Here is a 27889-nt window from a genome sequence, read left to right on the forward strand (position 1 = left end):
TACTTGCAAAGAGTAGTAAATAAGCTCCAGAGACTTAATGCACAGTGTAGTAAACAGTAGACAACAGTACTGTTTTATAATCATCATATCTAATGAGAGATCAGAACTTAATGTCCAACCACTAAAAAGAAAGGATAATTATGTATCATTAAAGAGATGCTAATTATTACTGCAATGGCAATCATTACAATATATAAAGTTACCAAATTAACATGTTGAACACCTTAAATTTACACAATCACACAGTGTTTTATGTCACATATATTTCGATTGGAAAAAAAAATTTTAAAGCCAAGAGCACTCCTTTCCAGTTCAGTTTGCCACTTCAGAGATCTTAATTCCCCCATCTGTAAAATGGGTAAGTTGGCTTAGGCAGGTCTAAGACCTCTTCTTTTTCCAGTGGTCATGTATGGATGTGAGAACTGGACTATAAAGAAAGCTGAGCGCCGAAGAATTGATGCTTTCGAACTGTGGTTTTGGAGAAGACTCTTGAGAGTCCCTTGTACTGCAAGGAGATCCAACCAGTCCATTGTAAAGGAAATCAGTCCTGAATGTTCATTGGAAGGACTGATGTTGAAGCTGAAATTTTGATACTTTGGCCACCTGATGTGAAGAGTTGACTCATTGGAAAAGACCCTGATGCTGGAAAAGATTGAAGGCGAGAGGAGAAGGGGACGACAGAGGATGAGATGGTTAGATGGCATCACTGACTCAATGGACGTGAGTTTGGGTAAACTCCAGGAGTTGGTGATGGACAGGGAGGCCTGGCGTGCTGCAGTCTAGTTCAGTTCAATTGCTCAGTCGGATCCAACTCTTTGTGACCCCATGAACTGCAGCACGCCAGGCCTCCCTGTCCATCATCAACTTCCGGAGTTTACTCAAACTCTTGTCCATTGAGTCGGTGATGCCATCTAACCATCTCATCCTCTGTTGTCCCCTTCTCCTTCTGCCTTCAATCATTCTCAACATTCAGGTCTTTTCAAATGAGTCAGCTGTTCGCATCAGGTGGCCAAAATATTGGAGTCTGCTGCAGTCTATGGGGTTGCAAAGAGTCGGACACGACTGAGCGACTGAACTGAACTGAACTGAACTGAAGACCTCTTCCAGTGTTGAAATTCCAGAATTCTATTCATTTATTTGGCTGTGCCATGTGGCATGGGAACTCTTAACTGTGGCATATGGGATCTAGTTCTCTGACCAGGGATGGAACCCCAGGTCCCCAAATTGGGAGCTCAGAGTCTTAGCCACTGGACTACTAGGGAAGTCCCCATTCCAGAATTCTAGATTGAGGGCAGACTCTGCCTTAAATTTTGTGTGTGATTCCCCAGGGTAAGTCCCCTCTCTGCAGTGGATCCTGTGCTGTTGGCCATGATGGAGACATCACCTGTGAAACAAAAATTTCCCTCTGTATCCTATCATGCTTAGCCCACCCTTCCCACCCCCACTCTCCTCATGTAAATTAGCCTGGGGACTCAGATCTTGGAGAAACTTTGATCTCTTTATCTGGAGGCATAAAGATAGCATTGCAAAGCCTGTGGCTAGTGTGGAGGTGGCATGGTTCTGCATGCTTCACATTTTTCTGGCAAGTTTTATTCCTACCATATTCTCAAAACAGGGACTTTCCTCCAACAAGACCCTGGGGAAACTGGTGATGGAATGTAGGGAAGAACAAAGACAGGGTGGGGGAGTCTTCTTGGAAAGGAAACATCAGCAAATTCTGATATGCAAAGATTTGACAAACCCTTCACTTCAAGGTCACTCAGAAAGAACAGGGGACTGAACTATGGAGTTGGTTCTCTCACTGTATCATTTGAAAAACGATGTTTCATGTTTCCAAGCATTAGGTGCCAAAAGGCCTCTCTCCAAACCCCCAAGTCCCATTCTGGGGCCCTCCAGCCCACCGTCTGTCTGCATGCTGCCAGTGCGTGCTCTGAAATGCACATCTGACCATGTTCCTCCCTAGCTTAGAATCAGTCTCCAGCTTGACTCCTACCAGACCACCTCCATGACCAGTAGAAAAAAAAAATCAGTAAAACCTAAGTTCTTCTCCGTGTCCTTTGAAGGACAATTTTTATTCCATCTCATGTAGATCTGTGCCTTTCTCCTTCTCTCCAGCCCACCGAACCTGTTGACCTCCTACTGTCCCGTGTGTCATATTCCCCTCTGGGCAGCATGAGCTCCAGCAGGACGGACAGTGGCTGGGCCACTCCAGCTGTGTCCACCCTCCAGCACCCATCCCGGTTCTTGAGACACAGGCTCAGTTAAGGTCTGCTGCCTAAATGACCAGCTAACTGAGCTATCATGTAAATTAAGGCCCCTGGACAAGACAATTCCTAAATTCTCTTTTGGCACTAGCTTCTGAGAACTGTTCCCCTGGGCCGAGCTCAAACCTGCTTAGAATTTGACCCAGTTCATACTAACAGTCACTGCAGTTTCCAATCCAGAAAAAATAGAGACAAGTGGTCTGACAAAGGGTTTGAAAGGTTTTGTTTATTTTTAGTAAAGCATAAAAATGTTTAGTAAATCCTCTGGTTGCATAACGTGAATGTACTTAATGCCACTGAACTGTACACTTAAAAATGGTTAAGACAGTAATTTTATGTTATGTGTCTTTCACCACCATTTTTTCAAAAGGACCATTCTGAATGTTCAGTTGCTACCACAATGCCTCCTAAAGAAAATGGAGAAAGAGAAGATTCCTGGTTTAACAAAATGTTCAAGTGCAATGATACTCAAAGTACCCTAATACCACTAATTTCCAGAAGTTTCACCTGTCATGCAGCCCAGATCTAAGAAATAAGCAAAAATAGCCTCTTGAGTGACCACAATAAGTGTCACTAGACTAATTAAAGAGCTGATTTTATGAGGTCGGCAATCTCCACTTCATGGTCAAGGAAATTGAGGCTTAGAAAGGGTAACTTGTCTAAATTTATACAGCTGGCCAGTTAAAGAACCAAGATTCAAGCCTGCTTAAAAGATTTTTAAAAGAAAAAAAAATTCAAGTTCATGCTCTTTCCATTTCATTATGGTTTGACTTCCTGGAAGCTGTAATATTTATAATGTCTTCCTTATATCACTTGGTTTGGTTTTTATTTCATTTTGTGCCATTTTTATTGAGGTATAGTTGATTTACAATATTATATTCATTTCAGGTGTACAACTTAGTGATTCAAAATGTTTACAGATTACACTCCATTTAAAGTTATTGTAAAATATTGACTACATTCTCTATACAATATATCCTTGTTAAAAAAAAAAATATATATATATATCCTTGTTGCTTATTTATTTTATACATAGTAGTTTGTATGGTTTTTGTTTTGTTTTCCCAAAACAACTTTGACTGCCTGATCCAAATAGGACTTTACTGGAAGGAGACTAGGGGCTCAGAGAACTGAAGGAACGGCTAACAAACAGGGCCAGACTGGCAGGAACCAGGCGGCTAGGGGACCTTCTCTCTAGAATGCAGTGGTTCACGTGACACACACTTGAGCTCGCCAGGCGCAGAGACTCTCTATTCAGGTTTCAAATTCTCAGGAAGGAGAATCTGGTTTCCTGCCTCGGTTAGGTGTCTACAGATCTATCAATTAGCTCTGCCAGGGAAATGGAGTTCTGGACCCCAGACTTGGCCACTGGAGCTCATCCCGGGTGCTGGCTCTCTTTTCAGAGAAGTAGGGGGAGTCCCTGTGGGCCAGGCAGACCTCTACGTGTGTCCCTAGAAGGAAATTTTCTGGGGGAGGGAAGAAGGCATCAGGAGTGCCCTGTCACCCCAAGAGGCCCCCGTGGAAGTGCTCTGAGCTATATAAATTCAGCCTAAGCTTTGCATATTGTTCCATTTATGGTTTCATCATTATTCGGAGTTACAAACTTTGGCAGTATATCTGCAATTTTAACCTCAGCGAACTTCTCAAAAACTGTTAAAATTCATCTCACCTGTGCCAAGGTGTTTCCTCTGGGGTTTACCTTCCAAAGGCACCCTGGGGGCTTTAGTGGGTCAGAGGGTTGCTCAGGGGAGGAAGAAATAAAGGCCTACTACAATCTAGAAAGCTCAGAGCTGGCTGGGTGGCAGGCTGTGTTCACTCTCCAGGAACCCCGGAAGGCTCTCTGAAAAAGACAATTAATATGTATTTCATGCATGACTCCATTTAGCTGTGTGTGTTTGGGCTCATTGCATAGAAACCTGCCCCTACAGCCAGTCTCGTCTAGCAATAACCAAGCCTGGCCTAAATTCTAAAACTCATTTAAGGTTATTAGAACCATTAACTCTAACTCAAGTTCAGCTTATGGGCACAGATCACTAACTACACTGAATGGCCAGCCTTTCAAAGTCAGGAAGGCCTGTGAGTGAACCTGCAGCAGCAACCACTACCCTTGCAAAACACCTTACTGCTGGTTCAACCGCATGTCTCTACCATCCTGAGAAAGCTGTTATTACAACTATTGAATGATGAGAAAAATGAGGCACAGAGGAGTTCTGACTTGGCCCTAGAACAGAATCTTGGGGAATCCCAGACAGAATAGGGACTTGAATTCAGTCTTCTGACCCCAGAGTATGTTACCTAATGATTCTCTACCTTTACACAGAGGGGCTGACTTCTCCATACAAAGGTATCTTTAAAGACTGCATCAGATTAGTTTCTCTGCCCAAGAAAATAGTGCCACCCTTTCCCTGTGTTCTGATTGCAAGAACAGCTGAGCTGGAGTAGATCCTGTTGACCATTTGTTGCCAAATCCTGGATTACACAGTAGACAAGAGGGGTTTTCTAGGACTATGTTAAAGTGAGTATAGTTAAGGTAAGGGTTTCAGGACCATGAACTAGAGAGAACCTTATTCTAAACCTCAGGATTGAAATCCAAAACCAGTTTTTGCTCTTGCCTGTTAGATGTCAATCAAAACTTAGTTCAGCTTCAGTGCTTATACACAAGGTCTTCAGTGTTCTCTATGGATTGATGATTGTCTGGCCTCTCCGTCACCCCTAGGCGTGGGAGATGAGTTGAAAGTGGCATGGAACTGGGTAAGATTTGGGGAGCCAGAAGAGCAGGCTCTTCGTGGTTCTGATCTGTGTTTTACAAACTCTGGGTCAGGCTTCACTGATGGGCTAAGTCAATTTACTAAGACTGATACTTTATTTTTAAAAAACTTTTGACCACGCCATGCGGGATCTTAGTTCCCTGGCCAGGGATTGAACCCAGGCCCTAGTGATGAAGGTGCTAAGTCCTAACCACTGGACCACCAGGTACTTCCCTAAAATAATTTTTTAAAATAAACATTTTTGAGGGTAGTGGCTTGCAATGTAAAAAACCTCTTTTTTTTTTTTTTAACAACAAATCAGTTTAAAAAAAAAAGTTTAAAAGCCACTGGCTAGGTGGATTGAGAGCTGGAATGCCTAGGTTTATAATCCTCTGCATTTTATAGTAGGTTTCAGCTGTCAGGGAATATCATGAGGGTTATTTAAAACTTGCCATGTAGAAGCCTGAAGCCAAAACCAAAAGCTGGAAAGAAAAGATTTAGAAATTTGGTTTTAAAAATATTCCTACATTTTCTGCCTTAAAAAGTATAAAAGAGAGGGTTTCCCTGGTGGCTCAGTGGTAAAGAATCCACCAGCCAATGCAGGAGACACGGGTTGGATCCCTGGTCAGAGAGGATCTCACATGCCGTGGAGCAACTAAGCTCTTGGGCCACAACTGTTGAGCCTGTCTTCTGGAACCCGGGACCGGCAGCTGCTGAAACCTGCCTGCCCTGGAGCCTGTGCTCCTCGGCCAGAGAAGCCACCGCAATGAGGAGCCCGCATAGCACAGCTACAGGAAAGTCCCTGCACCCAGTGGAGACATAGCACAGCCAAAAATAAATAAATAAAAATCAATTAATTATTTTTTAAAAGTATAAAATAGAATTGAAAGGTAAAAAACAAACTGAAGAAAATAGTTGCACACACATTTCAGAGTCAATGTTCTTAATATAAAAATGACTATACTAACACAACACTGTAAATCAACTATACTTCAATAAAATACATTTTTTAAATGGTTATACATAAAAGTCTGCATATTCCAATAGAAGGAAAAAGGGCAGAGGCAAATCGTTCAAAAAAGGGAGAGAAATGCAAAGATGTCCAACTTCACCAATAATGTTATTTAAAATATTTTTTTCACCTCCCAGTGTTTTTTAAATACCCAGTTTTGTCAAAGATGTAAGAATATAAAAGGCATCACATACAGCTGGTGGGACTATAATTAGATAAACTGGAGGAAAAATTGGCAATCCCTACCAGAATCCTTGAATATCATGTACCTTTGACTCAATAATTCCTCTTCAAATAATTTATCTCAAGGAAACAATGATGGGTGTGTTCAAGGTTGCTACAATAGTAGAAACTTGGAAAACACCCTAACTGTCCAACAATAGGAACGTTAAGATCTCCTTTGTGTAAAAACTGAAATAAATAACGTGCATAGCAGAGTGTCCTAGCTAAGTCCAGCCTGGGCTTAGAGTCTGGGCCATTTGTGGGGCTGGAAGGCTGATAACTCCTCTGGAATTCATTTCCCTTAGCTGACAGGTGAAGGCAGGAGGAAGGAGAAGTTTGGGGAACACAGGATTAGGGAAAGGCAGACAATGGGACTTTGAAAATAAATGGAAAGAGAGGTTTGAGACAGAAGCAGAAAAGCTGTTTTCAGGAGGGACTTTTTAGACTAAGTTGGCACGTGGGATTAACAATATAGATTAAGTGTGGTGGTAAAAACTCTCCTGGAGAAAAGTATCTTAAAGATAAGAGTATAGGGAGTGTGGGTGAGGGGGGTACTTTGCAAGTTTATTTAGTATAGTCAGTGCCATTTTCTTCTCCACGAGGGTAGTTAGGGAAGACCCCTCTAATGGATTGACACTTGTCACTTTCCTGCATTGGAGAAGGAAATGGCAACCCACTCCAGTGTTCTTGCCTGGAGAATCCCAGGGACGGGGGAGCCGGGTGGGCTGCCATCTCTGGGGTCTCACAGAGTCGGACACGACTGAAGCGACTTAGCAGCAGTAGCAGCAGAGACCTGAAGGAAAGGTGAGAAATACCAAAGGAGTCTAGGCAGAAGGGACAGGAAGTGCAAAGGTCCTGAGGCATCAACACACTTGCTGTGTTAGAGGAACAGCAAAGAGGACATGGGGCTGGAATGCAGTGAACAAAGAGGGGAGTGAGACATGACAAGTCAGTGAAGCAGCCAGGTCAGGTCATGTAGGCCATTATAGCCACTCTAAGGATTTGCCTTTTACTTTGAATGAGTCAGGGAGCCATAATGGGATTTTTGAGTAGAGAAGGGACACGACCTGAGTTATGCTTTTAAAGGATCACTCTGCAGAGTGCAATGCAGACAACAGAATTTGGGGTTGGGCATGGGGGCAGAAGATAGAAACTGGAGATAGTTAGAAAGTGAAAGTGAAGTCGCTCAGTTGTGTCCGACTCTATGCTATAGCCCACCAGGCTCCTCTGTCCAGGGGATTCTCCAGGCACGAATACTGGAGTGGGTTGCCATTTCCTTCTCCAGGGGATCTTGCCGACCCAGGGATCGAACCCGGGTCTCCCGCCTTGTAGCCAGACACTTTACCGTCTGAGCCACCAGGGAAGCCCCGGAGATAGTTAGAAGGCTACAGCAATAACCCAGGCAGAAGGCAGTAACTTGGACCAGGATGATGGCAGAGGAAATGGTAAGAAGTGTTCATATCCTAGATATATTTTGAAGGTAACCTGGCAGGATTTGCTAATGGATGGGGTGAGATGTTGGTTTATGTGTCTTTGTGTGTGAGTGTGTGTGTGTGTCCATGGGAACCCCACTTCATCCCAAGTGAATCAGATTGTCTGCATGCAGATAGTTCATGATATTTCTTAAAAGCTTCCCAAGGAGATGCTAACCAGGGTTGAAAACCACAGCTCTACATTGGTCATAGATTATAGGAGACTCTCTTCTTTAATCTTTGTTTTATTTTCTATAATAAAAGTTGCCGTCAGTGGGAAAGACATTTTAAACAAAACATCTCTCCTCCCCCGCTCTGGGATATAAAATATGGGTAAGATAACAATCAAAGTGAAGTCGCTCAGTCGTGTCCGACTCTTCGCAGCCCCATGGACTGCAGCCTACCAGGCTCCTCTGTCCATGGGATTTTCCAGGCAAGAGTACTGGAGTGGGGTGCCAGGGCTTTATTTTAGTATCTCCCATTGCCAAATTCCTACCATCCTTCCATAGCTAGCAGAAATGCTACCTCCTCTCTGGAGTCCCTTTAGCTCCCCCAAGCCCCTGCGATGGCTCACTTTTGCTTATTCATTTTTGGAGTGTAGTTCTCCAGATTTTGCGTGTGGAGCCTGCATTTTGACTGGAGGGAGTGGTCCTATAAACCCAGTCTGGAAACTGTCAAAGCAGGCCCTGGAGGGTTCTATTTGTCTGGAGGCCACGGTTCAGCTGGAAGAAGTGGTGGAGAAAAGACCCAGAATGTCAGCCAGGGGGGCACAGGCAGGCCAAAGCCTGGCCCTGGATCTGGGGTAGACTGTGGCTTCCCCTGAGGCACTGGGTTCCCGGTTCATCCGTCCTGAAGCCCCAACTCTGGGGAGGCAGGGAGTGAACTATTTGTATAAGCCATGGCCCAGGAATGTATCCCAAGTTCTCTGGCAGCAGGCTCCTGATTTGGAGGTCTAATAAAAAGTTATGAAGAGAAATGGAGAAAGCCTCTTTCCCTCTTATATCTCTGCTCCACACACACTGTTTAGTATCCTGCTTTATAAGCTTTCAAGTCCAATTATGACTAGTTTTCCCATGTCATTACACATTCTTCAAAAATATAATTTTGATGATCACATATGTTATTCTCGTTACCTAACCATCCTTTAATCACTACCTCATTGTTAAAGTGTAGAGTATTTCTAGTTTTTACTTCATATTAAATACCATATATCTGATCTAAAAGGAAGAATTAGAATGCAATCCCCCAATTTTGAGACTACAACCAAGAGGAAAAGTTCTTTCATTTTTCAAAGATTTCCCTACTTAAAAAAAAAAATTCTTCTTTGGAAGGGCAATCACTCTCGCCAGCATCTGAGTTATATTTGTCTTTACTGTTATTATTTATATCTGTATATAGCTCTACAGTTCGTGAATCTCTTTTCCCCATGTCATCTAATGGACACAACAACACTATGAAACAGGCTGTTATTCCCATTTTACATTTGGAGAAATGAGGCTCAGAAAGGCTACATGACATGTTCAATACAACAATTATTGAGTATCAGAACTTAGACTTGGGCCCAGGTCTTGGGACTCCTAAAACCACATCCTCTACGATATGCAAAAGAAGGCAATGGCACCCCACTCCAGTACTCTTGCCTGGAAAATCCCATGGAAGGAGGAGGCTGGTAGGCTGCAGTCCATGGGGTCACTAAGAGTCGGACACGACTGAGCGACTTCACTTTCACTTTTCACTTTCATGCATTGGAGAAGGAAATGGCAACCCACTCCAGTGTTCTTGCCTGGAGAATCCCAGGGACGGGGAAGCCTGGTGGGCTGCCGTCTATGGGGTCGCACAGAGTCGGACACGACTGAAGCGACTTAGCAGCAGCAGCAGCAGCAGGCTAGGGTGTCCTGGGGGAAGAGATGAACAGACAGCAGTAGAAGGACAGGTATGGAACAACTTTACAAAGCAGTGTGGTGGATGCCACTGAAGACATACAGGTAAAGTAGCACCAACAGGGGCCTTTCAAGGACAAAGCAGTTCCTCTCACTGGGGGACACTGTAGAGGTTTTTGGAGAAAAATGACTAAAAGTCAGGTCTTTGCAGAGGAGTAGGATCTGGACATTTAGAGTAAGAAGGAGGACTTTCCAGAGGCGCAGTGAGAGCGAAAGGAAAGTATGGCTGATTGTGGAAAGGAGCAGCACAGAGAGGGGTAGGTGGGGTGGGGCTGAGAGGAATGGAATGGTAATTGTAGCCTCACAGAGGTTAGAGCCAGAGGGCCTTGGAACTCATCTGCTGAGGAAACCGGAGACGGGAAGGAATTTGCTGAAGGCAGTAGGAGGGGAGGAAAGGGCAGGTTCTTGATTCTACCCTAGCCTCTGGTCACCCAAGCCAGTGCTTCTTCCCTGCAATAAACTTGATCGATCTCCTGAATCTAAGGGGCCATTTCCGTGGCACACAGTCTTTGCAATGGATCAAGGACCTGCAGCAAAATGAGAGATCAGCACCAGACCTTGGGAGGAGAGCCAGGAGGCTACCGCAGTGGCCTGGCAAGATGACAGAGGAGGTCTGAAGAAGGAGGAGTCAGAGGAACAAAGAGGAGGGAATTGAGAGATAAATATTGCAAAGGTCACACAGCCAGGACCTGATCAGATAAGGGAGGGAATGGAGAAGGGACTAGATCTGAGTTTCCAGCCCCTCAGAGAAGGCAGCTTGATGGTGTGTGGGGGGGTGGGGTGGGGGGAAGTCAGTGAGGAGCCAGAGAGACCAGATAGACTTCCAAAAAATCCTGCAGCATTGCAGAGCAGTCTGCACCTCTGGCTACAGTTTGTGAAATATATATACGTTGCTATAATTGTTCTGGAAAAATACACAAAAGAGTGGTATCACTCAAGGCCCTGGGAGAAAAATGGGTGGTTAACAGACAGGGGTCTGTCCGTGGTCTCTCCCTTTAAGATATACCTTTGGATGATGAGCCACGGGCATGTAATATCTAATAGCAAAATAATTAGAAAAAGGTTTTCAAGTTGTATAGAAAATGGAAGGAAAGAAGTCAGAAAATAACACAAAGGAGTCATGGTTCTTTTTTCCTTCAGAACGGGAGACGAGCACCTTGAAAATGTGAGGGGGAGGGGATAGTGAACCGTGGCCCGGGAGTGGGAGGAGAGAGCTCCGAGGCCCCCGAGGAAGCTGGGTTGCCAGGGAGGAGGAAGACATTTAGGAAGAGCAGGGTGGGAAGGAGGAAAATGGAGGGAGTGTTGCCTGCGGATTCTGCTCGGAAAGCGGGTGTGTCACTGACAGCCGGCGGGCTGGCAACACGCTCGTGGACCTGGGGAGAACAACCTCTCAGATCTCCCTGGTAAAAAGGGAATTGCTCCTGCTCTCGGGGCTTGACATTCAAGTCAGCACTCTTTACGGTGGTAAAACGACAGAACTCTTAAGTCAACCAGCATGGCAGGAGGTCCCTTCATACCGTGGCTTAATATTAAGTGAGTCCCAACTGGGATTTGGGGTTTCCATAAGGAACAGAAAAGTCGCAGAGCGGTGTATATTATATGAGGCCGTTTTGGAAAACAAAAGGAAGTGCCGTGTGTGCGTGCATATGTGTGTGTGTGTAAAACAAAAGGAGTACCGTGTGTGTGTGTGAGTGAGAGAGAGAGATTTTACGTGGTCATGGGGAAAATCACGGAAGTATACAGGTTAAAACTGGGTTAGTGGAAGATGAGGAAGGGAGAGGGGGCACTCCTTCCTACTTACACAGTAAAAAGGAGCAAGTGCTAAACAGAAGCAGACACCACCCAGTACCCGAGATCCGCGGTAAAGTCCCTGAGGCCAAGAAGCCCGGGGCGCAGGCCGAGGCGCACCAGAGCAGAGGGAGGGCCCGGCAGCTTTATTTCCAATTCTTGGGCTTCGCTAAGGGCTTCCTCCCGGCTCTTTGTTAAGGAGGACCGGGAGAGCGCAGGGCGCGTGCGCCGTCGGCCCCTGCGGAAGGGCAGGAGAGGGTGCGCGGGTGGGGGCCCTGCCTCGCTCTGTCGCGCCGCCGGTCGCCCGGGCCCTGCGCCCGGGCTGGCGTTCCCCCGCGGTCGCCACTCCTCTGCTCGGCCCCGCGCCTCCCACCGCCGGGCCGCCGCCGCCGCCCGCCCGGACAAAGATGCCTCCCTCGGGCGCGGAGCCCCGCCGCCCCGCTCTCCGGCCGCCCAGCAGCCCTTTGTTCCACACCCACTTTTTCTTTTTTATCCCCTTTCCCCCGCCCCCCTACCTCAGCTCCTGGTAACCTCTCATCTACTTTCTCCATCTTTACAAATCTGCCCGTTCTAGATATCTCCGGTCAGGAATCGCACAATATTTGGCCTTTTGCGTCAGGTTTATTTTGCTTGGCATAACGTTTTAAAGATTCACTCATGTTGTGTATGAGGACTTCTTTTTTTTTTTTTTAACCTAAAATTTACCATTTTAATGCACGTTTTAAAAATTAGTAAAAGGCAAACATGAAGAAAATACACAAAATCCTAGAGATTTCAGTTTAACAAATTTATAAAAAGGCTTGCTTTCCTCCGAGGACACAGAAAGATGATTTACCATCTGCAAGCCAGGAAGAGGGTTGTCACTAGACACTGAATCTACTAGCACCTTGATCTTGGAATTCTCAGTCTCCAAAACTGTGAGAAATAAATGTTCGTTGTTTACACCATCAAATAAAGAGAAGCCAACAGCATGCAGCTGGAAAATAATCAAGGGACAGAAAGACTACACCCAAGTGAAGGATGGGAGTGGAGGAAAGCAGTTAGAACTGTCTTGTCAATAAAAATGTAAAGTGATTCATATTTAATTTTTTTAAAAAAGGAAAACATAAAAAGTAAAATAAAAGAGTGAATTCTCTGGCGGTCCAGTGGCTAGGACTCTGTGCTCTCACTGCCTAGGGCGTAGGTTCAATCTCTGCTGGGGGAACTAATATCCTGCAAGCCAAGTGGGGTGGCCAAGAAAATAAAATGAAATAAAGTTTTCTAGTAACTACATTAACAAAAATTTCAAAGCAGTAAAGGATTTTACTTAGTCCAATGTAGTAAAAATATTATTTCAACATATAATCAATTTAAAAGTTAATGAGATATATCTCATTCTTTCATCCTTGGGCTTCAAGATTGGGGAGGTCACGTAAGTTGTCAATAGCCACATATAGCTACTGTATTGGACAGTCTAGGGTTGGAACCTGGGGTGGGTGTCAGACAGGTATCAAGACCCATATTTCATCCCTTTCTAGGCTGTGTAAACACAAATTACTTGTCTTCTTTCACCTGTTTCTTCATCTATAAAATGGAACTAACAGCACTACCCACCCTCGGGGTCATTGTAAGGATTAATGGTAGATGGGGCTTCCCTGTTGGCTCAGACATTAAAGTATCTGCCTGCCATGCAGGAGACCCAGGTTCCATCTCCTTGGGGTCAGAAAGATCCCCTGGAGAAGGAAACCGCAACCCACTGCAGTACTCTTGCCTGGGAAATCCCATGAACAGAGGAGCCTGCCGGGCCATAGTGCATGGGGTCCTACAGAGTGGAACAGGACTGAGTACCTTCACCAACACTTTGAACGGTGCATGAAGCATTTAGTATGTACTCAGTAAATGTAGATGATTATTAGTGGTAAATTAGATGACTACTCATTTGAATTAATGAATTTTGGTATTATTGTTATTGTGACTTCATTCATTCCCAGCGGATGTTGTGCTTTGGAGACAGTCCAGAGGGACAGTTAAAAGAAGTGGACAAACTGGGAAAACTTATTTGCAACATATATGATAAGCAAAATATTACTTTTAATATGTAGGAAGCACTTGCAAATAAATAAGAATAAGAAGAATTTAAGTGGAGAATTCAAAAAAGGACACCAATATCTGATTTTTTTTTTTTTAAGGAAGACCCATTTGAAATAAGTTCAGCTATCCTAGGAACTGAATGAAAATAAACACATGATACCATTGCTCAGCAACAAATTGGCAACAACTAGAATTCAGTGGCACCCAATTTTGAAGATGAGGTGGGGAGATCAACTCTTTATTCAAATCAAGATTTCCTGAAGTTTCAATCTTCAGATATACTCCTAGATTATCGGGTAAACAAGCAAAGTCCTGGCTTCAAGGGGAAGCTAGCCAGATAGCCTTTCTATCCACCTCATCCCTCTTCCAAACGAAGCTGAATGGCCACAAACACCTTTTGGCAAGTTTGATTTATGTTTACTTATCCCTTGTGCAGTCACTACATATTTGCTTTGGTAACAGTCCTTCACCTCTATTGTTGACATTTCATGTACCTTGAAATAGTCCCAACATTGTTCCAAATTTGGGCAGGGCTAACTGACATTCTTACTTAAGCCACAAAAACCCCAGAATATTCTTAGACCTTGGCTAATTCCTTCAGGAATGCTCTATCTGCCAGCAGGTTCAGCTATGTATTTGGGGGACCCAGTGTGAAAGGAAAATGTGGGATCTCTTTTTCATAAAAGACGGAAAAAAGCTTTATCCTTTCTTCTGCAGTCTCTGCCAACCTGTTATGGTGTTTGCTTTTTTTTTGTTGCACTCTCAGGCATAAGAATACTCAAGGGGCAAGTGTGGACCCTCCACAGGTGCCTGGGGTCCTGCACTTTTCAGTCTGGGAAAACTTGATCTAGGGCTACAGGAAGAAACTCCCTCAGATTAAGTCAGCCTTCAGGTCTCTGCATTCTGCTGTATGGCAGGAGCCTTAAGGTGAAAGATGCCTCATGGTGCAGTCATCTCAAAGGGAGGGAGGGTTACAGGAAACGGGAAAAAAAAATACGTTGGTTAGGAGGTCAAAATATCCCTGCACGTACACGAGTATCTGAAAGTTGGATTAATGAATCAGCCCCCAGAGAGCTGATCCACTCTGTGTTAATACATGAGGTCTCAAGCCAGGCAAGGCTGAGGGCCAGTCTGACTAAGCCCTGAGGTGAGTTGACACCATGGGGAATCTCTGTGGATTGGCTGGCCAGTCTTCGGCGGTGACCCTATTCTGTCTCCCTTCATACACTTCTAGGAAGTTCCTAGACTGTTCAGGGGCCCAAATAGGAGAGAGGATGGCTAGTTGAAACCCAGCTTTATTGCATCACAAAATGCCTCTCTTGAGGCACTTCCAGGCCCCACCTTGGAGGGAAAAGCCGTCTGAACATTTAGTAAACATTCTAAAAGATAGTTATGTCAGAAGCCAGGGCTGGGGATGTCTTCAGTTACAGTCCAGGGACCAACGTGCCTCACTCCATGTAAAACTGGCTTCCATATGTGGGTGTTCCCTGCCTCCCCCATTCACTGGGAGTCCAACATTAAAAGAAGCCAACACAGGTCCCTCACTTTAGTCAGCCAAAGGATTAGAAATGATTCTTTCCTGACTCAGACGGAAGGGGCCAGCACCCAAATACCGGCAACTACATGAACCAAAGAGGAGGGTGGGGTGGAGGGTTGGGAAGGCACCAAGTGGGCCTCATTTGGTGTCCTTTCCAACAGCTCCCCAGTCCCCAGTGTCCTTAGGGTTCAGCTCTTCCTGGAGATGGTTCTCTCCTATCTGGTCACTATGGTCAGCCCTGTCCCACCTGGAACACATTCCTGTGACCACTTGAGTTTTGAGAAAAAGAGGGAGAAAGCCGAGAGCCTCTTATTGGTCAATATTACTCTTTTCCTCTCAGCAGCATTTATATTATTAACCATTTTCTTCTGAAAAGCCTTTTTTCCTTTTTTGGGGGGGTGGTGTGGGTGGATAGGGAGGGGGAATATATCTCTCTTCTGGTTCATTCATTTTTTATTCACTCAGTCGTGCCTGCTGTATGCCAAGCATAGTGATGGATGTGGGAGACAAAAGGGCGAGACTCCTGGGTGTCTGTCTTCAGGTTCATTCGCAAAGGGCCTCCCCTTTCCCTGGCTACTCTTCTACCTCCCTCACTTCCTCCTTTTCCTCTCGGTTCGCAAAGATGTCCTCTCCTGAGGCTTTTTCCTTTGGTCCTCTTCTTTTCTCCTTCGTGCCTGCCTTCACTCCCATAACTCCAATGTCTCAAAAGTCTCTTATAGCACAAAAGTCTCTTAAATCCTACCCCCAGTCAAAAACTCTCTCTTGAGCTACAGAACTGATTTTGCAACAACTGACCAGTTATTTGTACCTGGATGTCCCACAGTATCTCAATATAATCCAAGAAAGCACTTCTCTAACTTTCCATCATTCCCACCCCCTCCTGCCTCACCCCTCTTGACCACCTTATCCTTGTGACTGCAATGCTTATGTGAACAAAAACACTCTTTCCCAGGATAAAAAGTATGGTTTGTTTGACTTTACCCATGCCCCTGACTGTCCACGGCCAATCAGTGGTCAGTTTCTACAGATTCTACATCCAGGCTGTGTCCCACAGATGTCTCTTTATTTTCATTCCTGCCTCCACCCTGGCTGAGTCTCTCCTGAACTGTTAAAAAGCCTTTTATCTGGTTTCCATGCTCCTGGCTTTTCCTATTTTTTAAAAAAATATTCTACTATTTTCCCAGGTGACGCAGTGGTAAAGAATCCACCTGCCCACGCAGGAGATGCAAGAGACTTGGGTTCGATCCTTGGGTCGGGAAGATCCCCTGGGGTAGGCAATGGCAACCCACACCAGTATTCTTGCCTGGAAAATCCCATGGATAGAGGAGCCTGGCGAGCTACAGTTCATGGGGTCGTAAAGAGTTGGACATGACTGACCACACACACACACAAATTGAGTAGTTATGTACTATTTTTTAAAGCACTCTTCATTTATTTATGGCTGCACTGGGTCTTCATTGCTGCATATGAGCTTTCTCTAGAGCATGGGCTCCATATTTGTGATGCACAGGCTTACCTGAACCTGTGTCCCCTGCATTGGCATGTGGATTCTTAACCACTGGATCAATAGGGGAGTCCCTGACTTTTCCTCTTTTTAATGCAGAGCTCCCAGCAGGCCTTTTTCTTGTATGCAAACTCTTCAGGGATTCACACCATCACCAGAATAAAATACAGAATCCCAAAGTTGACATCTAAGGGCTCATCAAAACAGGCCTGTCCTTTGCCACATAATCTATTTTTCAACAACACAGGCCATTTCCTTCCCCAGGGAATGAAGCATAAGATTGAGGCAAAAAGAGTTGATTTCCCATGGCTACATCTTCCAGGGCCTAGCAGAGAGCCTTGTATGGAATCGCAACAAAATGAAATAGAAAAAATAACAACTTAGAATGAGAAGCCCTGGTTACTAACTGTTACACTTAGGTCACCTAATCTTTCTCAGCCTGTTTCCTTATCTGCTGTTTCCTTCCTCATGGTGCTTACTGTATATCAAGTAGATATATATGTGAAAGGTTTGACAGATAGCAAAAATAACCTATATGAATTTATTTAGTCTATAATATTTATTCATTGAAAGGGAAACGGTTGACGAGAATCCCAGAGGGAACATGAGAAGCTACTCAGGAATAGGAAAGCACAGTGGTAAGCACTGCTATAGAAGGCTTCTTCTAAGTTGCCTAAAGGTTCTCCCCTCCAGTTGCACCTGGTCACATGGTGGAGACAGTCATCTGGCCCAGTCCTAGCATGAGTGGGACCAGGGACAAGCGTGTAAATGGAGGCCCCTTTACCAAATGCCACATACCTGCATCAAAACAAAACCACAAAATATGAACTACGGTTTTATACAACTGAAAGTTTCACCAAAGTCGACTGAATTTAATTAATTTTACATAAATGGGGATATACCTTGATAAGACTAGCAATATAAAGTAATAAAATAAACATAATTCTTTTTTTTAATAATTAAAAAAAATTTCTTGTTGGCTGTTCTGAGTTTCCGTTGCCGCGTGGGCTTTTACCTAGTTACGGTGCAGTTATGGTGCGTGGGCACTGCAGTGGTTTTTCTTGGCAATGGCATGGCTCCTCTGTCCATGGGAGCATGGGCTCTAGGGCACACCGGCTTCAGTAGTCGTGGTACGTAAGCTCAGTAGTTGTGGCTCACGGGCCTAGTTGCTCCTCAGCATATAGGATCTTCTTGGACCAGGGATAGAACCCATGTCTCCTGAATTGGCAGGTGGATTTTTTACCACTAAGCCACCAGGGAAGTCCTCAGAAACATAATTCTTAAATTATCATACAGTCCATGAAATTATTTCTCTTGTGCTCATTTTGGCAAAACCTCTAATTATGTGTGTGTGAAAGTCGTTCAGTTGTGCTGAGTGACTCTTTGCGACCCCATGGACTATACAGTCCAAGGAATTCTCCAGGCCAGAATACTGGAGTGGGGAGCCTTTGCCTTCTTCAGCTAATGATGTGTGGTAAGTGTAAAATACACATGAATTTTGAAGACTTGTTGCAGAAAAAAAAAGAAAGAAATGCACAATTTCTCATTGAAATATTATATACTGAAATGATAATATTTTGAATAATTGGTAAATAAAATGTATTATTAAAATTAATTTCACCAGACTTCCTTGGTGGTAGGGGACACAGTTTGATCCAGGAAGATTCCACAAACCACAGGGCAACTAAGCCTTTGTGCCAAAACTATTGAAGCCTGAGCACCAATAGCCAGTGCTTCCCAACAAGAGAAGCCACTGCAATGAGAAGCCTCTGCTTATGACAATTAGAAAAAGCCTACAAGCAGCAACCAAGACCCAGCGGAGCCAAACATAAATAAATACTTAAAAAAATTAATCTCACCTATACCTTTTACTTTTTAAGATATACGAAAAAAAGTTTATATTTTTAGCTTGCGTTATATTTTTATAGCATAGTGCAGACCTAAGGATTAAAAATTAAAATGAATTTGAGGTACATAAAATCTGAATAACTCAAAAATTTCAACGAATGTAAAATATAAAAATTTTCATTATTTTTCAAGTTTCACAAATAATATTTCTTCCAAGACACTGAAAAATATTAAAGTTAAGGGCCTTCCTTGGCAGCTTAGTGGTTAGAACTCTGAGCTTCCACTGCAGGGGGTGAGGGTTCAGTCCTTGGTCGGGGAACTAAGATCCCACATCCCACGTGATGTGGCCAAAAATATTTTTTAAGTTTTTTAAAAATTAAAAGGGAAAATATAAATCATAATTAATGAATATCAAACATTTAAATCCAAACTTTTATTTAATTTTTAACAAATAGTTTAAACAGAATGACATATTAATTTCTATAAAACAGAACTATTTATAATTCTAGGATTATATATATATTGACTTGACAAAGAATTATGCACATCACAGATACATTTATGAAAATTTAAGAGTAATATGAGTCTTTTAATATTGAAAAAGTTCATTTCCTAAACTGTCATGTGCAATGCTGTGAATATTTGGTAAGCTATGAATACATCAAGAAGAAGAAAGAAAATTGATGGTCTGCACTACTGGGAAACCATACTTTATTTTTCAGGAATCTGTTGTATCTCTACCATGGTATATTGATGGTAGAGAAGGCCTTGGTGGCTCAGAGGTTAAAACGTCTGCCTCTAATGCAGGTTTGATCCCTGGGTTGGGAAGATCCCCTGGAGAAGGAAATGGTAACCCACTCCAGTATTCTTGCCTGGAGAATCCCATGGACAGAGGAGCCTGGCAGGCTACAGTCCACAGGGTTGCAAAGAGTCAGACACGACTGAGCCACTTCACTTCACTTCAGAGAAGGCCTTATCCTAATCACCAGAACTTGTGAACATGTTACTTTTTATGGCGAGAGTTTACAGGTATGATTATGGTAAGGATCATGAAATGGGGGGGATTATCTTTGTGGGCCCAGTGTAATCACAAAGGTTCATATGAGAAGAAGGTAGGATGGTCAGAGAGAGAAAGATAGAGATTGGAAGATGCTACATCACTGGCTTTAAAGATGGAGAATAGGGCCATTGCCAAGAAATATACTTGGCCTCTAGAAATTAGAAAAAGGGGAAGAAACAGATTCTCTTTTGGAGCTTCCAGAAGAAACAGAGACCTGCTAACACCTCAGTTTTAGGACTTCTGACCTCCAGAACTGTAAGATAATAAACATGTCTTTTTTTTTTTTTTTTAAACTTGCGTCGTTTTAAGCCATTAAGTTTGTGGTAATTTGTTATAGCTGCAATAGGAAACTAATACCTCTGCCATCTGAGAAGAAGGATCCAACAATTATTATTTTTTTTAATAGTTTCAATATGTTTATGTATGTACCTGGCCACACTTCGTGGCATGAAGGATCTTAGTTCCCTGACTAGGGATTGAATCCCTGCCTCCTGCAGTGGAAGCACAAAGTCCTAACCATTGGACAGCCAGAGAAGTCCTTAATTTGTTTTTTTCTCTTAATAATAAAGTGGTCTGTTCCTCCCTGAATGCCAAAGCAATCTTCCAACATAGAGGCAGACAACCCACAACCTTCATTGCATTTTGTCGCAGTCCCCTTTTGAGAACACAGGTTAACAGATGGAGAACAGGGTTCTAAAGGCTTGAATACAGTTAGTAATAAGAGTAGATATTTAGGGTTATAAGTGGGACTGGACTGGCACTGAATACAAGATACTCAGTGGCAAAGATTCTGTGAGTTCTTTAAATAATTTATTTATGGTTTGTGATATATGAGGCCCCGTAGCTCGGTGGTAGAGAATCTGCCTGCCAATGCAGGACACACCCACTCAATCGGTGGGTCGGGAAGATTCCCTGGAGAAGGAAATGGCAACTCAATCCAGTGTTCTTGCCTGGGAGCCTGGAGGGCTACAGTCATTGGGTTGCAAAAGAGTCAGACATGACTTAATGACTAAAACAATAACAAAATATAGGTTGCAGAGCAGGCACTTCTTGCTTGAAAGCAGGGTAAAACAAAGCAGGAAAAGAGTGAATCAGTTGTGTTTGTTTGCGTGTGCTGAGGTGCTTCAGTCATGTCCAACTCTTTGTGACCCTATGGACTATAGCCCACCAGGTTCCTCTGTCCATAGGATTCTCCAGGCCAGAATACTGGAGTGGATTGCCATGCCCTTCTGCAGGCGATCTTCCCAACCCAGGGATCAAACCTGCATCTCATGTCTCCTGCACTGGCAGGAGGGTTCTTTACCACTAGTGTCACCTGTTTGCTTGTTTAGCACTGATCTAATTAATTTCAAATCTAGAAGCAAAGGCATTGATAGAAGACCTCTTTATGATCAGAAGATCACAGAATCTTGTAAAAGTTTTCAAACCAATAGTTTGATTATACTTTTTTAAAAACTTTCAGTTTATTATTAGTATTATTTTTGGCTGCACTGGGTCTTCATTGCATCATTCAGGCTTCTAGTTGGGGTGAGTAGGCTTTGTTGCCTCGAAGAATGTGGGATCTTAGTTCCCCAATCAGGGATCAAACCCTCATTCCCTGCCTTTCAAGGCAGATTCTTAACCACTGGATCACCAGGGAAGTCCCTTGATCATACTTAGTGAAGTAATTCTAGAGTTACTCCTTTAAAGTCTAAAACAAAGAAAGAATGCTCATTATTTTAAAACATTTTTCTATAAATTCTAGCCACTGCAGTAAGGCAAGAAATAAGAGCTCTAGATATTTGAAAGAAGACAAAAGTATCAATATTTGCAGATAATATGCTACGTTATCTGAAAATACTAGAAAATTTTCTGAAAAATCACCTAGCATTAATAGACAAATTGTTAATTATGTATATCCCAGTTATAAAATAGCTACAAAATAAATGTACAAAAAATGATAGATTTTTCTATATGCCAATAACATAGTTAGAAAATATAATGGTTTTTAAAAAACCCTCAAAAACATCCAGAGCCTATGTGAAAACTCTCAAACATTACCCAAAGACTTAAAAGAATATTTAAAGGAACATTCTGATTTGCATGGAAAAATGATTTTTCCAATGTCTGTGTTTCCAATGCCACCAAACACTTCTTTAATTCTCAGTGGACAGCAACAACAAATAATTCTGACACTATCTTCTAGGAGGTGGTGTTAGATCCCACAGTTTAAGGGCTCAGTTCTACAAGACTGCTCCTATTTGAGACACCAATTCCAAGTCCAGATTCTTACCTATGCTTCTGAGTGGCCAGCTATAAATTGGAGGTTCTCATCACCTGCTCCTTTGACTCAGTTACTTTACTACAGTGGGTCACAGAACTCAGGAAAACAATTTACTTATTAGATTACTAATTTAATATGAAAGACTTTAAAGGATAGGAATGAACAGCCAGATGAAGAGATGGGAGGGACTTCCCTGTTGGCCCAGTCGTTATAACTACGCCTTCCAGTGCAGGGGCATGGGTTCAATTCCTGGGTGGGGAGCTAAGATCTTACCTGCCTTGTGGCAAAAAAAAAACAAAACATAAAACAGAATTGATATGAACTTCCCTGTTGTACAGTAAATAAGAATCTGCCTGCCAATGTAAGGGACACAGATTTGATTTCTAGTCCAGGAAGGTTCCACTTGCCTTGGAGCAGCTAGGCCTTGTGCCATAACTACAGAAATGCAAACACCTAGAGTCCACACTCCACAATAAAAGAAGCCGCTGTGAGAAGCTGGAGCACCACAACAAAGAGGAGCCAGAGCCCACTGCAACTAGGGAAAGCCTGAGCACAGCAATGAAAACCCAGTGTGGCCAAAAATAAATAGATAAAATTAAAAATCTATATAATAATAAAAAAATAAAAGATACAAAAAAAAAAAGAGAGAGAGAGATGCTTGGGACAATGTTTAGAAGGGTCCAGAACACAGTAATTTTTGTCCCCATGGAGTATGGCATATGCCAACCTCCTGGCAAGTAGAAAATTCTGATTAACCAAACTGGAAGCTCTCCAAATCTCATCCTTTTGGACTTTTTATGGAGGCTTCATTACATAGGTATGATTGACTAAATCATTGGTCTTTGGTGACTGATTTAACCTTCAGCCCCTCTCCCATTCTGGGTGACTGGGACTGAAAGTTCCAACCTTCTAATCACATGGTTTGTTCCCCTGGCAACCAGCTCTCATCTTTAGATGCTTTCCAGAAGTCACCTCATTAACATAAACTCCAGTGTGGTTCAAAAGGGATTGTTATGCATATCAAGACACCTTTTTTGCTCTTATTACTTGAAAGTGTTTCTTCTTTTCAATAAATTTTTTTTTTAAATTTAGTTTTGGCTGTACTGGGTGTTCATTGCTGCAGACTTTTGCTGGTTACGGTGACCGGGGGCACTCTCTTCTCGTGGTGCACAGGCTTCTCATTGTAGCGGCTTCTCTTGTTGCAGAGCATGGGCTTCACAGCTCACAGGCTTCACTGCTGCACAGGGAGCAAAGCAGTTGTGGCACATGGCCTCAGCAGTTATGGCTCCCGGGTTCTAGAGCACAGGCTCAATAGTTGTGGCACAGAGGCTTAGCTGTTCTGTGCTATGTGGGACCTTCCTGGAACAGGGATCAAACCCATGTCTCCTGCATTGGCAGGTGGATTCTTTACCACTGAGCCACCAGAGAAGCCCTGATCTTATTATTTAGAAATTCCAACAGTTTTAGAAATGGGATGAAGACAAAGTATACTTTTTTATTATAATAAATCACAATATCCCAATTATAAAGATGTCGATTTTTCCCTGTGGGAAACTGAAAAATGGTCCCCTCAGATGGTAAACCATCTGCCCGCAGTAAGGGAGACGTGGGTTCAATCCCTGGATGCAAATAGTTGGACACGACTTAGCATACATGCATTCCTATTTAATTGGGAGCAATCAAAGTATCTTCAAAGTCAAGGAAGGCCAGTAGCCACCAGAAACTAGAAGAGGCAGTGAATGGATTCTCCCCTCCAGCCTCCAGATGGAGTGTGGCATTGCTGACACCTTGAGTTCGACTCAGTGACACAGATTTCAGACTTCTGGCCTTCAGAACTACAAGAATTCATTTCTGTTGTTAAGCCATAAAGTCTGGTCATTTGTTATAGCAGCCGTAGGAAACAAAAACATCCCCAAAAGGATGTTTAAATTAAATACAATTCAATTTTTCATCCAATTCTACTTTTCTAGAATCTGTAAAAATTATTCTAACATTTTGAGAAAGATAAGAAAATTAAAATGGCCAAAACATTCTTGGAAAAAAAAAATGTAATGAGGGACTTATACCAGTAGATATTTAAGTGTGCTTTAATGAAATTGTGATTACTACATGAGAATAGAGAAGTCAACCTACAGAATAGAATAAAATCTAAAATCAATTCTATCTATGCTTATATAAGGATTTGGAATATGATTAAGATAGCATTTCAAACTAGCAGGGTAAGTGTGGCTTGTTCAATGAAGGATGTCAGGCAAGTTGCTGATTAACCATTTGTAAAAAAATAATAATAATTTATATTACTTAACTCGTATCATGAATCACCATTAATTCTAGAGAGATTAAATATTTATGTATAAGTAAATTCTCTACCCAGAGAGAATTTTTAATAAATTACAAATTATTGTAACTCCAAAGGATGATATACTAGGCAGTCATTAAAAACAATGAGAAAAATATTTTATGACATGGAGAGATGATTGCAAGCACAGTTAATTGAAGGAGGCAGGTTATAAAAAATTATGTACTGTACCATTCCATTCAGAATTTTATACTATATGCACATTTGGTTAGAGAAATAACTCAAAAGACAGATCAAAACATATAAGTAATTTTTTTCAGTGATACAATTATGTGCTGATTCACTTCAGTCATGTCCAACTCTTTGTGACCCTAAGGACTGTAGCCTGCCAGGCTCCTCTGCCCCAGGGATTCTCCAGGCAAAAATACTGGAGTGGGCTGCCATATCCTCTTCCAGTGGATCTTCTTATTTCCAACCCAGGGATCAAACCCACATCTCTTATGTCTCCTGAATTGTCAGGCAGGTTCTTTACCACTAGCGCCACTATAGGCTATCTGTATTTTCCTCTTTTTACTTATCTGGATTTTTAAAAATAATAAATATACATTGGTTCTGAAAAAAAGTATTTAAATTTATGTGATTACTCTAATTAGGAATAATCAAAGTATCTTCTTCTTCAAGATAAAATTCTAATATGCTTGGTTGCAAGGCATAATATATTGGTTTCACTAGGTACCTACTATTTCTCAAGTTCTTTATATATTACTTAATCTTTCACAATAATGTTATGAGACAGATAATAAAAATATAAAATAATCCCCACTTTACAGATTAGGAAATGAAGGCCTAAAGTCAAGCATCAGACTAGGATTTGAAGTCACATCTGTTTTTAAGGATCATGCCCTTATTCATAATACCAAAACACTGGAAATAACCTAAACCTCCTTCAGGGGAACCAGATAAATTACACTACATTCATACAGTATAAAACTCTGCAGCCACAAAAATAAAACTGAGAATGCTCTCTGTACACTTAGAAGGAAATGTTTCCAAGATACAGTGTTAAGTGGGGGTGGAGGATGGGGAACCCAACAAGGTGCAAAAGGTTTGTATAGCATGGCACCATTTGTTAGAATGGAGTAAAGAATATATATATTTTAGCTTGTATATGCATAAAAGGCTTCTCAGGTGGGTCATTGGTAAAGAATCTGCCTGCCAATGCAGGAGACACAGGTTCAATTGCTGGGTTGGGAATATCTCCTGGAGTAGGAAATGGCAAGTCACTCCAGTATCCAGTATTCTTGCCTGGAAAATTCCATGGACCAAGGATCTTGGCAGGCCATGGTCCATGGGGTTGCAAAGAGTCAGACATGACTGAGGGACTGAGCATGCACACACATGCACAGAAACATCACTAGTGGGATAAACAAAACCTAGTAACAAAGAGTTTTCTATTTAGGATGGGGGAAATGGGCAGATGGGGTACAGGAACAGGAGAGAGACTTTTCATTCAGTCAGTTCAGTCGCTCAGCCGTGCCAACTTTTTGTTATATACCTTTTTATACTATTTTAGTTTTGAGCCATGTATATGAATTACCAGTTCAAAAAAGTAAATACACATAAACATTTTAAAAGCAAAATAAAATAAAACAAAACTTTGTCCTTTCTGCTCTTCCATACGCCTTAGACGTCTTTGGAAGGCAGTCTGCATCCGCTTTTCAATGAGATACATGGAGTGTGTAGGCCTCAGGATTCCTCCAGTGGCTGGAACAACAGCGTCAGCACACAGATCAGGAAGATGGCCCGGCCTGCAAGCAGTGCCAGGCCAAGCACGCCCTCTTTCCGTACTCCTAACTTAGAAAAACAAAACCAACACAAAGCTACTCATCAGCATTTCTGTAGCCAGTTGTTAACCAATCCTCTTCCTGCCCTTTCCCCTTTCTTTTCTTCCTTTTTCCAGAAAAACCTGGAAAGCTCTGCAAAGCTTTGCAAAATGACTTACTTGCTCAGGCTGCCTTGTTTTGCTTCTCTCCTTTGGCCTGTGTCACCCTCTGAGGCAAGGACTGCAGTCTGACTTCCTGCCAGCTGGCCTGCTGGGTTCATTTCAGTGTCTTCAAACAAAACAAAACAAAACCAACAACTATATTTTCCTAAACCTACAAACCTCAAGTTAGGGGTCATTTTGTCCAGCTTCATCCAAAGTAGAATATCTCAGTTATAAAAATTTAGCAGAGTAAATGTATTTGGTTTTAAACACAATCCCTTGGTTTCACTTTGTCTATCCAATCAACTTGGAGTGACAACTCTCATAAAATATCTGCTGTGCTAAGAATCCCATGGGGCAGGACTAATTGTGTGTAGAGTTTAGCAGAGCAGAGAGCCCAGTAAATTTCCATTTAGTAATTCAGTGACTGTCAATTGATACCTAATATGTATCCATGGCTGTCTGAGGCCCTGTGCTGGGGACAAAAACAAATGTGAGACCCAGCTCCAGCCCTCAATCTCTAATCCCCCGTTAGGACATCTTCAGCTCATAAATGTGTCTGGACTCATTCGTTTTGTTCTTTTAAATCCATTTGCAAGCTATCAACTATATCACTAAGTTGTGAACATTTTCATGATTAGCCGTGTTCAGAAATATGATTTACAGGGATGGTTTTCTCTAGCTTCTCTCTTTTTAAAGACTTTTGAGAAATAGCTTTTACATTATAAAGAGCATAGCAAGAGTTCAAACTCTGGGTAATGTAATCCACACAAGATTCACTAACCTCTCAGGGTGTTAATTAGTTATAACAGTGTCATAGTGTTCAGCTTTCAGTAGCTAGAATTCCTTGGCTAATAATGCAGGAAATTTGAGATGTATGCCAGGTGCGTTCAATGAAAGGCTTTGCTCAAATCAAATGTGAGTCAAAAAGCAAGTCATTCTCAGCAACATTGAGCTTGGCAGGGAATCAGGCGTCTAGAACCATATAATCTGCCCCAGCCCCGCAGAGTACTGGGCTGGAACACTGTCATTTAGTGAGTGCTGCTAAATGAGCTGGGAATACAGAGCAGAAGGCACCACAGAGACTGTAGGCCCACATGTATTTCACATGCACAGCATCCCTAGGAATGACACTGTGAGATTCATCTGCCCTGGCTTATTCTCAGGGAAAACCCCAACCAGGCTGAGGATCATGAACACCACAGACTGAAAGTAGCCAGAAGCTACTGCACCACTGTGGCTTCCACAGATCCATACAAAACACAGCGGCAGGAAGGAGTGTTGCCTTTCTCAGGTTTCCTGTCAGGACATCCTGGCTTGAAACACAGTTTTGTCACTGAAAAATCTGAGCTAGTCGACAGATGGGAGACTGCCAGACTGTGTCCTTGAGAATCTCAGAAAATTGGTCAGTTTGTAAAAGAGTTCACAAGCCGGTATGAAAATCACCACTTTCCATTAATAACTGGTAGATTTTCTTCCAGGCAAAGAGGAGGCATGAACCGATTCAAGGAATGGGGTCTGGGGAAGACTCCATGTACACATTCTGAGCAGACAAGGTCTTTTTTTTTTTTTTCTTTTGGCAATGCTGTGCAGCTTCCAGGATCTTAGTTCCCCAGTTCAGTTCAGTTGCTCAGTCATGTCTGACTCTTTGCAACCCCATGGACTGCAGCACGTCAAGCCTCCCTGTCTATCACCAACTCCTGGATCCTACCCAAACTCATGTCCAGTGAGTCAGTGATGCCATCCAACCATCTCATCTCATCATCCGTTGTCCCCTTCTCTTCCTGCCCTCAATCTTTCCCAGCATCAGGGTCTTTTCAAATGAGTCAGCTCTTTGCATCAGGTGGCCAAAGTACTGGAGTTTCAGCTTCAACATCAG

The 27889-nt window shown here is 42.7% G+C and overlaps 1 long non-coding RNA gene across 1 annotated transcript; it reads right to left on the minus strand.

Annotated features, from left to right (window-relative positions):
- On the minus strand, positions 1-27626 carry LOC120851391. Its single transcript, XR_005718315.1, has 2 exons — positions 26029-27626; positions 1-642 (listed from the first exon to the last, which is right to left on the minus strand). It is a non-coding gene; the product is annotated as an uncharacterized LOC120851391 (long non-coding RNA).
- Positions 27627-27889: the final 263 nt, after the last annotated feature.

Source organism: Oryx dammah, unplaced genomic scaffold (assembly GCF_014754425.2).
Source record: "Oryx dammah isolate SB20612 unplaced genomic scaffold, SCBI_Odam_1.1 HiC_scaffold_25, whole genome shotgun sequence".
NCBI classification, from domain to species: Eukaryota; Metazoa; Chordata; class Mammalia; order Artiodactyla; family Bovidae; genus Oryx; species Oryx dammah.